We start from the raw sequence: 11,683 nt of genomic DNA, 5'->3' as shown, positions 1-11,683 counted from the left end.
GCATGATTATTTCTATCACATGTATATTTGTTTGTTTCCTTCAACTCTTATGCTTGCTAATTAACCTTGCTAGCCAAAGACCTGTACTGAGAGGGAATACTTCTCGTGCATCCAAACCTTAACCCAAACCTATGCCATTTGTGTCCACCATACCTACCTACTACATGGTATTTTCTGCCATCCCAAGTAAATACTTCATGTGCTACCTTTAAACAATTCAAAACTTAGTATCCCTTATTTGTGTCAATGTTTTATAGCTCATGAGGAAGTATGTGGTGTTTTATCTTTCAATCTTGTTGGGCAACTTTCACCAATGGACTAGTGGCTTCATCCGCTTATCCAATAATTCTGCAAAAAGAGTTGGCAAAGGGATTCCCAGTCCCAACTTAATTAAACTAAATAGACACTCCTCCATGGTATGTGATTGATGGACGGCACCCGAAGGATTCTATTAGCCATGGCTTGTGTAAGCAAAGGTTGGGGGGAGTGTCATCATAATAAAACTAAAATAAAAAGGCACTCCTTCATGGTATGAGATTGTTGGCAGGCACCCGAGGATTCGGTTAGCCATGGTTTGTGAAAGAAAGGTTGGAAGGAGTGCCACACAAAATAAAAATAAAATGGGAGCCGCTCTTTGAAGGTTGTCCGGCAAGGGGTTAGAGTACCGCTACGGTCGTTGACAACAACAAACACCTCTCAAAATGTTACTTTTATTATCTCTAAATGATTTCAAAACTGAAAAAGCTCTAGCACATGATTTAATCACTGCTTCCCTCTGCGAAGGGCCTGTCTTTTACTTTATGTTGAGTCAGTAAACCTATTTCCCTCCATCTTGAGCAAGCATTTGAGTAGTTGTGATCAAACCATTATATTGTGATTTACTTCATCATGTTTTTATTCTTCCTTGTTTAGTACAAGTTTTATCTTAATGAATATAGCTTTGCAAGTTATCAATGATCATGAGGAGACCATTATGATTGAGTATGCAAGTTGTGCAATATAAACTTTAACATGAGAGCGTTGCTCAATGAGATAAGTATAATCTGTTAATTGTTCTCTGACCAAGAACGAAGTTTGCCATCACCAACTATGATTTCTTATGCACCTTTATTTGTGATTACTTTATACTTGTTTCAAGTTGGGTTATATGAGGAAGTTGTTTACTAGAATGTCTTGTGTGAATGAATATGATGCTTCTTGTCCGTATTTTATTTATCGACTCTTCACTCCATAAACATGTGGTCCTGTTTACCGAGTTCAGTTTCGCTTGGGGACAAGCGAAGTCTAAGCTTGGGGGGAGTTGATACGTCCAATTTGCATCACTATTTTATATCATAATTTGCTGTTATTCATTGATATATTTCATATTGGGACACAATACTTATGTTATTTCATCTATTTTGCATATTTCATCATTATTGGAGGATCAAGCTCCGGAGCCAGGATTCTGCTGGAAAAAGCACCGTCAGAACGCAATATTTCGGAAGATCAACTGTGGAAGGAAATTATACCAAAAATCCTATTTTTCAAGATGGCGAAGGAAGCCAGAAGGAGGAGCTGAGAAGGCCCAAGGTGGGGCCAGACCACAGGCCGGCGCGGCCCATGGCCTGGCCGCGCCACCATGTGGTGTGGGGGCCCCACAGCCCCTTTCGCCTCCTTTTCTTCGCGAAACCCTTCGTCTCGAAGACCTAAGCCACAGAGGGTACCTCACGAAGAGTTACAGCCGCCTCTGCGGGGCGGAGAACACCAGAGAGAAAAGAGCTCTCCGGCGGGCAGGAATCCGCCGGGGAAATTCCCTCCCGGAGGGGGAAATCGACGCCATCGTCACCGTCATCGAGCTGGACATCATCTCCATCACCATCATCATCATCTCCACCATCATCACCGCCGTCTCCACCGCAGCACCTCGTCACCGCCGTAGCAATTTGTGTTTGATCTTGATTGTTTGATAGGGGAAACTCTCCCGGTATCTATTTCTACTTGTTGTTGATGCTATTGAGTGAAACCATTGAACCAAGGTTTATGTTCAGATTGTTATTCATCATCATATCACCTCTGATCATGTTCCATATGATGTCTCATGAGTAGTTCGTTTAGTTCTTGAGGACATGGGTGAAGTCTAACTGTTAGTAGTGAACTATGGTTGAGTAATATTCAATGGTATGATATTTAAGTTGTGGTGTTATTCTTCTAGTGGTGTCATGTGAACGTCGACTACATGACACTTCACCTTTATGGTCCTAGGGGAATGCATCTTGTACTCGTTTGCCAATTGCGGGGTTGCCGGAGTGACAGAAACCTAAACCCCCGTTGGTATATCGATGCAGGAGGGATAGCAGGATCTCAGAGTTTAAGGCTGTGGTTAGATTTATTCTTAATTACTTTCTTGTAGTTGTGGATGCTTGCAAGGGGTATAATCACAAGTATGTATTAGTCCTAGGAAGGGCGGTACATTAGCATAGGTTCACCCACACAGCACTTATCATAACAATGAAGATTATTTAGCCGTATGTAGCGAAAGCACTAGACTAAAATCCCGTGTGTCCTCGAGAACATTTGGTCATTATAAGTAAACAAACTGGCTTGTCCTTTGTGCGAAAAAGGATTGGGCCACTCGTTGCAATTGTTACTCTCGCACTTTACTTACTCGTACTTTATTCAATTGTTACATCGAAACCCCCTGAATACTTGTCTGTGAGCATTTACAGTGAATCCTTCATCGAAACTGCTTGTCAACACCTTCTGCTCCTCGTTGGGATCGACATTCTTACTTATCGAAGATACTACGATACACCCCCTATACTTGTGGGTCATCAGCAACTTGTTTACCATGTTCAAATTCTTGATAATGATCCTGCTCCAATTACTATTAATGAGAAGAATTCTTCTTATGCCAAAATCAATGATACTTTTATGCATATGAACCATGATAAGAATGTTTTAAGTGATGGTTATATTGTGGATTTCATCAATGATGCTACTGAAAGTTATTATGAGAGAGGGAAACATGGTTATATGCATCTTAATAATATAAAGTTTCCCCTCTTTATGTTGAGAATCTTGAAGTTACTCGTGTTTTATCTTCCTATGCTTGTCACTTTGTTATTCATGAATTTATTTGTGTACAAGATTCCTTTTCATAGGAAGTGGGTTAGGCTTAAATTTGTTTCATACTTGCTTTTTGATGCTCTCTTTGCTTCAATTCTCATCCTTATGTGAGCATCATTAAAATTGCTGAGCCCATCTTAATGGCTATAAAGAAAGCACTTCTTGGGAGATAATCCATGTTTTTATTTTGCTACTGTTTTGTTGTGTCTTGTAAGTTGTTACTACTGTAGCAACCTATCCTTATCTTTATTTTATTACATTGTTGTGCCAAGTAAATTCTTTGATAGTAAGGTTGATACTAGATTTGGATTACTGCGCAGAAACAGATTTCTTACTGTCACGAAATTGAGCAGCCCCGTCTGTAGATAACTCAGAAAAATCTGCCAATTTACGTGCGTGATCCTCAGATATGTACGCAACTTTCATTAAATTTGAGCTTTTTCATCTGAGCAAGTTAAGTGCCCCAGGAAAATTCGTCTTTACGGACTGTTCTGTTTTGACAGATTCTGCCTTTTATTTCGCATTGCCTGTTTTGCTATGTTTGATGGATTTCTTTGTTCCATTAACTTCCAGTAGCTTTGGGCAATGTCCAGAAGTGTTAAGAATGATTGTGTCACCTCTGAATATGTGGATTTTTTATTATGCACTAACCCTCTAATGAGTTTGTTTTGAGTTTGGTGTGGAGGAAGTTTTCAAGGGTCAAGAGAGGAGGATGATATAATATGATCAAGAAGAGTGAAAAGTCTAAGCTTGGGGATGCCCCCGTGGTTCATCCCTGCATATTTCAAGAAGACTCAAGCATCTAAGCTTGGGGATGCCCAAGGCATCCCCTTCTTCATCGACAACTTATCAGGTCACCTCTAGTGAAACTATATTTTTATTCTGTCACATCTTATGTGCTTTACTTGGAGCGGCTGTGTGCTTTTATTTTCGTTTTGTTATTTTCATTCTCTGAATAAATTCATGCATGTGTGGGAGAGAGACACGCTCCGCTCGTTCATATGAACACTTGTGTTCTTCGTTTTACTTTTAATATTCATGGCGAAGGTTGAAAACTGCTTCGTTCATTGCTATTTTGTTGTAAACAGGAAAATGCTTCATGAGGTAATTGGTATATGGTCTTGAATAATTTGATACTTCGCAATTGTTGTGCTCAAATAGATCATGTTTAAGCTCTTGCATCATGTACTTTGCACCTATTAATGAAGAACTACCATAGAGCTTGTTGAAATTTGGTTTGCATGATTGGTCTCTCTAAAGTCTAGATATTTTCTGGTGAGGTGTTTGAACAACAAGGAAGACAGTGTAGAGTCTTATAATGCTTGCAATATGTTCTTATGTAAGTTTTGTTGTACCGGTTCATACTTGTGTTTGCTTCAAACAACCTTGCTAGCCAAAGCCTTGTATTGAGAGGGAATACTTCTCGTGCATCCAAATCCTTGAGCCAAAAACTATGCCATTTGTGTCCACCATACCTACCTACTACATGGTATTTTTCTGCCATTCCAAAGTAAATTTCTTGAGTGCTACCTTTAAAATTCCATTCTTTGTCTTTGCAATATATAGCTCATGGGAAAATAGTCTTAAAAACTATTGTGGTAAAGAATATGTAGCTTATGTATCTTATTTCTTATAAGTTGCTTGTTGAGCGGTAACCATGTTTCTGGGGACGCCATCAACTATTACACCTTTGTTGAATATCATGTGAGTTGCTATGCATGTTCGTCTTGTCTGAAGTAAGGGTGATTTATCATGATCAAATGGTTTAAGTATGCATATTGTTAGAGAAGAACATTGGGCCGCTAACTAAAGCCATGAATCATGGTGGAAGTTTCAGTTTGGACATTAATCCTCAATCTCTTATGAGAATATTATCTGTTGTTGAATGCTTATGCATTAAAGAGGAGTCCATTATCGGTTTTCTATGTTGTCCCTGTATGGATGTCTAAGTTGAGAATAATCAAAAGCGAGAAATCCAATGCGAACTTTCTCCTTAGACCTTTGTACAGGCGGCATAGAGGTGCCCCTTTGTGACACTTGGTTGAAACATATGTTATGCAATGATAATCCATGTAAATCCAAGCTAATTAGGACAAGGTGCGAGCACTATTGGTAATCTATGCATGAGGCTTGCAACTTATAGGATGTCTTATGCATAACACATATGATTTATTACTACCGTTGACAAAATTGTTTCTATGTTTTCAAAATAAAATCTCTAGCACAAAAATAGTAATCCATGTTTCCCTCTGCGAAGGGTCATTCTTTTACTTTATGCTGAGTCAGTTTACCTACTTCTTTCTATCTTAGAAGCAAACACTTGTGTCAACTCTGTGCATTGATTCCTACATACTTTCTTATTTGCATTCATCATATTACTTTGTGTTGACAATTATCCATGAGATATACATGTTGAAGTTGAAAGTAACTGCTGAAACTTATATCTTCCTTTGTGTTGCTTCAAAACTTTCTACTAAGAATTTATTGCTTTATGAGTTAACTCTTATGCAAGACTTATTGATGCTTGTCTTGAAAGTACTATTCATGAAAAGTCTTTGCTATATGATTCAGTTGTTTAGTCATTATCTTTACCATTGCTTCGAATCACTTCATTCATCTCATATGCTTTACAATAGTATTGATAAAGATTATGTTGGTAGCATGTCACTTCAGAAATTATTCTTTTTATCGTTTACCTACTCGAGGGCGAGTAGGAACTAAGCTTGGGGATGCTTGATACGTCTCAAACGTATCTATAATTTCTGATGTTCCATGCTAGTTTTATGACAATACCTACATGTTTTGCTCACACTTTATAATGATTTTATGCGTTTTCCGGAACTAACCTATTAACAAGATGCCGAAGTGTCAGTTCCTGTTTTCTGCTGTTTTTGGTTCCAGAAAAGCTGTTCAGGCAATATTCTCGGAATTCGACGAAACAAAGACCAAACATCTTATTTCACCGGGAAGGGTCCAGAAGTCCGAAGGGGAGACAAAGATGGGCCAGGGGGCCCCACACCACACCTGGGCGCGGGCCCAGGCCTGGTCGCGCCACCAGGTGGGGAGGGCGCCCTGGTGCCCCTCTTGCGCCGCCTCTTCGCCCATATAAGCCCTCGTGACCTAAAACTTCGATACTAATTGACGAAACTCCAGAAAGACTCCAGGGGCGCCGCCGCCATCGCGAAACTCCGTTTTGGGGGACAGAAGTCTCTGTTCCGGCACGCCACCGGGACGGGGAATTGCCCCCGCAGTCATCTCCATCGACACCACCGCCATCTTCATCACCGTTGCTGTCTCCCATGATGAGGAGGGAGTAGTTCTCCCCCGAGGCTGAGGGCTCTACTGGTAGCTATGTGGTTCATCTCTCTCTCCCATGGTGTGATATTTATGTGATCATGAGCTTTGTATCACTATTAATCTATGTGCTACTCTAGTGATGTTATTAAAGTAGTCTATTCCTCCTCCATGATGTAATGTTGACAGTGTGTGCATCATGTAGTACTTGGCGTAGGTTATGATTGTAATCTCTTGTAGATTATGAAGTTAACTATTACTATGATAGTATTGATGCGATCTATTCCCCTTTTCATAGCTATTATTGACAGTGTGTATGCTATGTTAGTACTCGGTCTAAATTGCAATGGTCTATTATGCACTCTAGAGGTTACTTAAATATGAACTCCGGCTGTTGTGGAGCTTGTTTACTCCGGCTTGAGATGTGCTTTTATAGCCCTACACAATGAATGGAGTTTGTTATCCAACAAGAGAGTGTAGAAAGTAGCATTTATTTATTCAGTCATGTGATCAATGTTGAGAGTGTCCACTAGTGAAAGTATGATCCCTAGGCCTTGTTTCTAAGCATTGAAACACCGTTTCCAACAAGTTCTGTTACATGTTTGCTTGCTGCCATTTTTATTTCAGATTGCAATTACGACTTACAATCATCCATATTACTTGTATTTCACTATCTCTTCGCCGAACTAGTGCACCTATACATCTGACAAGTGTATTAGGTGTGTTGGGGACACAAGAGACTTCTTGTATCGTAATTGCAGGGTTGCTTGAGAGGGATATCTTTGACCTCTACCTCCCTGAGTTCGATAAACCTTGGGTGATTCACTTAAGGGAAACTTGCTGCTGTTCTACAAACTTCTGCTCTTGGAGGCCCAACACTGTCTACAGGAATCGAAGCGTGCGTAGACATCATGAGCTCACGCCGGAGAAACCCAGTAGGACCTGGAGAACACCACGACGTGGGACAACTTCATCAGGCAGCGACGCCTCTTCGAGCTCAACCGCTACGAGGGGAACGGGCCGCCGCTCGCGAACAACAATGCGACGGCCAATCGGATCTGGTGGGGCGCCCCCAGGCTGCACCCTCGCCGCGGTGCTCGAGCACATCACCTATGGGAACGAGCCACGACTTGAGTTTCCAGCGATCCCGAGGACGTGGACGCTAGAGAGGATGGACACCGCATCCTCTTCCTCATCGTTAGGCTCCAGGGCCTCCACCGTGTCCATGCCAAGGACGATAGGGAGCGGGGCAGCCTCTACATCCGAGCGGCGCCATCGACAGGAGCGTGGCTGCCAAAGCGTGAAGTTGGCGGCATCGGTTCCTCTCTGCCAAAGAAGCCGAAAGCGGAGGAGCCGGAGTAGACTCTGCCTGAGGAGTACCATGCCGGTCAGCTCCTCTATGCCGCCGTGGATGACCCAGACGATTTCCCGGGGTAGAGGGCGGCGCTCCCGGCGTCGTTGAACGATGTTCCGCTAGCGTCCGGAGACTTCACGCTGGCGTTGTCACAGTTTGAGGCCAAGACGGAGGTGACTAAGTGCGCGCGCCGACTCGGCATCCTCGTCGAACTGGAGGACTCGTCGCGACAGTGACGTGGGGATCCCATCCAAGGCTGCAGCCGGGCACCGGTCCCCAAGGACGAGCCCAAGGACGACGATTGCTCTAACGAGGACGGCGGAGACTACGACGTCTTCTACCGCCGCCTGGGGCTCAGCTAGTTTTTGTTTTTGTATAAATGTTTGTGATGAACTCGGAGTCGATCGGTGTCGTGTTGGCGCCAAATTATCTATCTATCTCCGTTTCTAAATTTGAATGCGTTTTGGGGGTGATATGGGGGCACTACTGGGTTAATTGGCCCCCCATAAAAAGATCTTGCCGGCGACCCTATACGGTTGTCAAAGAGGATTCACCGGACGCGGTATGGGGAGGACGGTTGGAGATGCTCTAAGTCCCTTTTTTCAGAGTTATGTAAATTACTTGCTATTTATAAAAATTATTATTGAAAAAAATATGTTGGGCCGCTGGGCAACTCTCCACCTATATAGACACTGTCAAAATTTGGCCATTTTGGTGTTCTCGATCAGATCCAAACAAACACAAAGCGTGTCGAAAATGTGTTGGGCCGTTAGAGCATCCCCACTCGTCTCCCCGACGAGGCCCCCGAGCGACGTTTTTTTCCATCCGGATGGCGAAATTCGGCTCAGCCGCGCCCCCGGTTCCTCGTTTTCGTCCGGATTTGGCCCTTCATCCATCCGGCGAGCCCACGCCAACCCCGGTCCCCCGGGGATCTATCGGGGAGTCCGGACGAGTGAAAAGCGGGGAAGGGCCCGATCTGTCGGCGACTCGACACACGAACCCCACCGCCACCTCGCTCAAAATCTCCCCCACCCCTCGTATCTCTCTCGCCGCCGGCACCACCCCGCCGGCTTGTTGCCCAGATTCCGCCGTCCCTCCTTTCCCACCTGCCTATATTCCGCCGTCTTTCGACGACGGCCTATCTCGCTGCTCCTCCGCCGGCCTGTTTTCCGACGACGGCCTACTCCTCGTCGTTCGCGGCTCGGGTTGCCTCGACCACGCCCGTCGGTTGTTCATCCATTTGCCTCGCCGGCCATGGACTCGGACAAAGAGGAGGAGCAGATGTTCATCGAGCTTATGCGAGAAGAGATGACAGCCGCCGCCCAAGACGAGGAGCACATGATGATCCTCGGTTGCTTGTCAAGCATGTACGCCGGGGTGGCAACTGGTCGACGTGGTGGGTCGGCACCAGGTCGCCGGAAGTGAAAGCGGTCGAATTTGTTTGAAATATATCAAATGGTCGAGGTTGGGGGTTTCCTGCCGGGGGACGGCTGGAATTTCGGCGCTCCTCAGGCCAAAATTTCCTCCAATCCGGACGAAAATTCCGCCGGATTTGGACGTGGGGAGCGTTCACGAGTGGAGATGCTCTTAGAGAAGGTGAAGTGGACATGGTCGGTGGCAGGAAGGCCCGCCGTGTCCACGCAGACGCATTCCGAGCCTAAATTTGAGCTACGAATCCATGACCACGGATGGGTCGATTAGTTTGCCTCAGGCCGCTAAGCTTATCTTTCCCCATTTTCTGTCCGCGTGGCCACGTCCGTTAGGATGGCTAGATATTCCCTATGTAAACTGACCGCTTGCGTCCGCGTAGCCGAAAAAAGTTCTGACCCTAGACCAGCACCCTGACAAAAACTGAGTGGCCTAAATTCGGAGACGTAAACGCGGGCTAAATTTACACCGTGAATTCGTCGGTGCGTTCATGATACGGATGCAGCGCGTGTCCGCGCCCTGTCACCGCAGGCCCACATGCGAGCGGGCACGAGGCTGCAATGGCTCCACCGCTTCGCTTTGGCCTCTTCGCTTCCACACCTGCGCGTGCCGCAACCTTCTACGGCCATCATCAATGTCACGCTTCGTCTTCACCGGCCAAACCAGGAATGGTTGGCGGCGGCCGGTCTTCTGCGCGGCCATCAAAGCCAGTCTTGCGCTCATCCTTAAAAGGGCACCGATCATCTTGCCATCGCCCACACCTCCCTGACACCCATTTCCGTCCATGCTTGCTCCCATCACACCGACATCCGCAACGCGCCGCCGCCTTGCCATGGGGAAGAAGAACAACAACCACGAGGCGTCCTCGTCATGGGTGAACAAGGAGGAGCAACCTCAGATAAGGGCCCGCCCTCCTTGTCAGCATCACCCGACTGCTCTACGACAATTGGTAGGCTTGCGATGGCTAGAACGACATGCACCTACCGGGCGGGTGGCGCCTCAGCACCGCGCGGGTTCCCATCCCACCGGTGCCATGGTCCGCCCCGGAGCGGCTTGAAGAGATCCAACGCAGGCAAGCGTTCTCCCGTCGGACCTCCACGGCGAACCCGCGTATGCCATCGACTACCCCGAGTGTGACGACTACCGCTGACACACAAAACCAACAAGAGGCAGCTGGTGGGGTTCGTCGGCGACCGGGAATACAACTTCGGGCGGCCTCTACGCCCTCATCGGATGCTGCCGCGTATGTCGCCACCTTCGCCCCAGGAAATGTGGGGCGAAGAGATCCCGGGCAGGGTGGTGCGGAACAACTCCGATGACTTTGTCACCAACGTGTTCCACGACATTCACAGCACTGGAGGAGGGCAGGAAAATCGAGCTTCAGGAAGAACTGACGAAGGAGGAGTCGATGAGGCTAGGCATCCTCATATTGAAACCGTCGTAGCTTCCACCGATGCCCCGGTATGCCGTCGAGCACATGCCAGCAACCTATCGGAGCAAGACGCCTTCAAACTGACGTTGCAGGCCTCGGTGCCGCCGCCTCCGCCCTCGTGGGACCTGTGGGCAGCAGCGGTCGCTCCATCTCTACCACCGACCGCCCCGACATTTGCTTCGCCGGTTCCCGACTTGTCATGGGTTATCCCGGACCTCGTCGACATGACCCAACTACCCAATGATGGCGAAGCGTAAGCTAGGGTTAGCTGGCCATGGCCATTTATATTTTCATGTTTTTATTTTTCGGATGATGTAAATTTTTTCATCAAAAACTTTTTTGTGGGGAAACAAATGCGTCGGTCCGCGAGGGCACCCTCTGACTCGAACTGTCAGCTGCTTCTTTTCACCCGATCTCGCGTCCACGACCGGACTTAAACATACGCTTAGGATTATTTTTAGTAAGGGCTCTCCAACGGCGTGGCGCATTTCAGACGTCCAAAAGTGGTCGCGAGCGTCCGTTTGCGTCGTCCGTCGAACATATTTTTTCCGCTCGTCCGTTTGCATCTAGGTGTGTTCCCACTGGGGCGCAACGAATTTAAAAATACAAAAAGTAGTACATTTAAATGCATAAAAACTATACAATGTAGATCTAGAAGCCTAGACTATTTGCTTCCGGACGGGCCGGCTCCATCGTTGCGTCGCTCCATCGCCTGCTTTTCCGCCGCCTCCCGTGCTGCTGCTATGGCTCGGTGCGTCGCCGCGTCCTCTTGCAAGCACTGCTGCAGCCTCGCGTTGGCGGCGTCGTCCTTGAGCGTCTCGAAGGACTCGACTATAGCTTTCTGCTTCGCCGTCCTCTCCTCCGGGGTAGGCGCAACAGGGTCATCGGAAGACCATGATATGTTGGAGTCGGACTCCTCTGCGGCTGCGGCAGCCGCCAGCTTGCGTTGTTCCATCTCGACGTCCAACGCTGCGTGGCCCGCCCGCTCCTTCTCTGCTTCCTTCTCCGCGTCAGCCAAGGCCTTGGCGTCCCTGATCGGGTCGAGGAGGTCGCCTGTGCTGTCGTCG

This window comes from Lolium perenne, chromosome 7, assembly GCF_019359855.2.
Source record: "Lolium perenne isolate Kyuss_39 chromosome 7, Kyuss_2.0, whole genome shotgun sequence".
NCBI lineage: Eukaryota > Viridiplantae > Streptophyta > Magnoliopsida > Poales > Poaceae > Lolium > Lolium perenne.
This window is presented reverse-complemented; position numbering follows the sequence as displayed.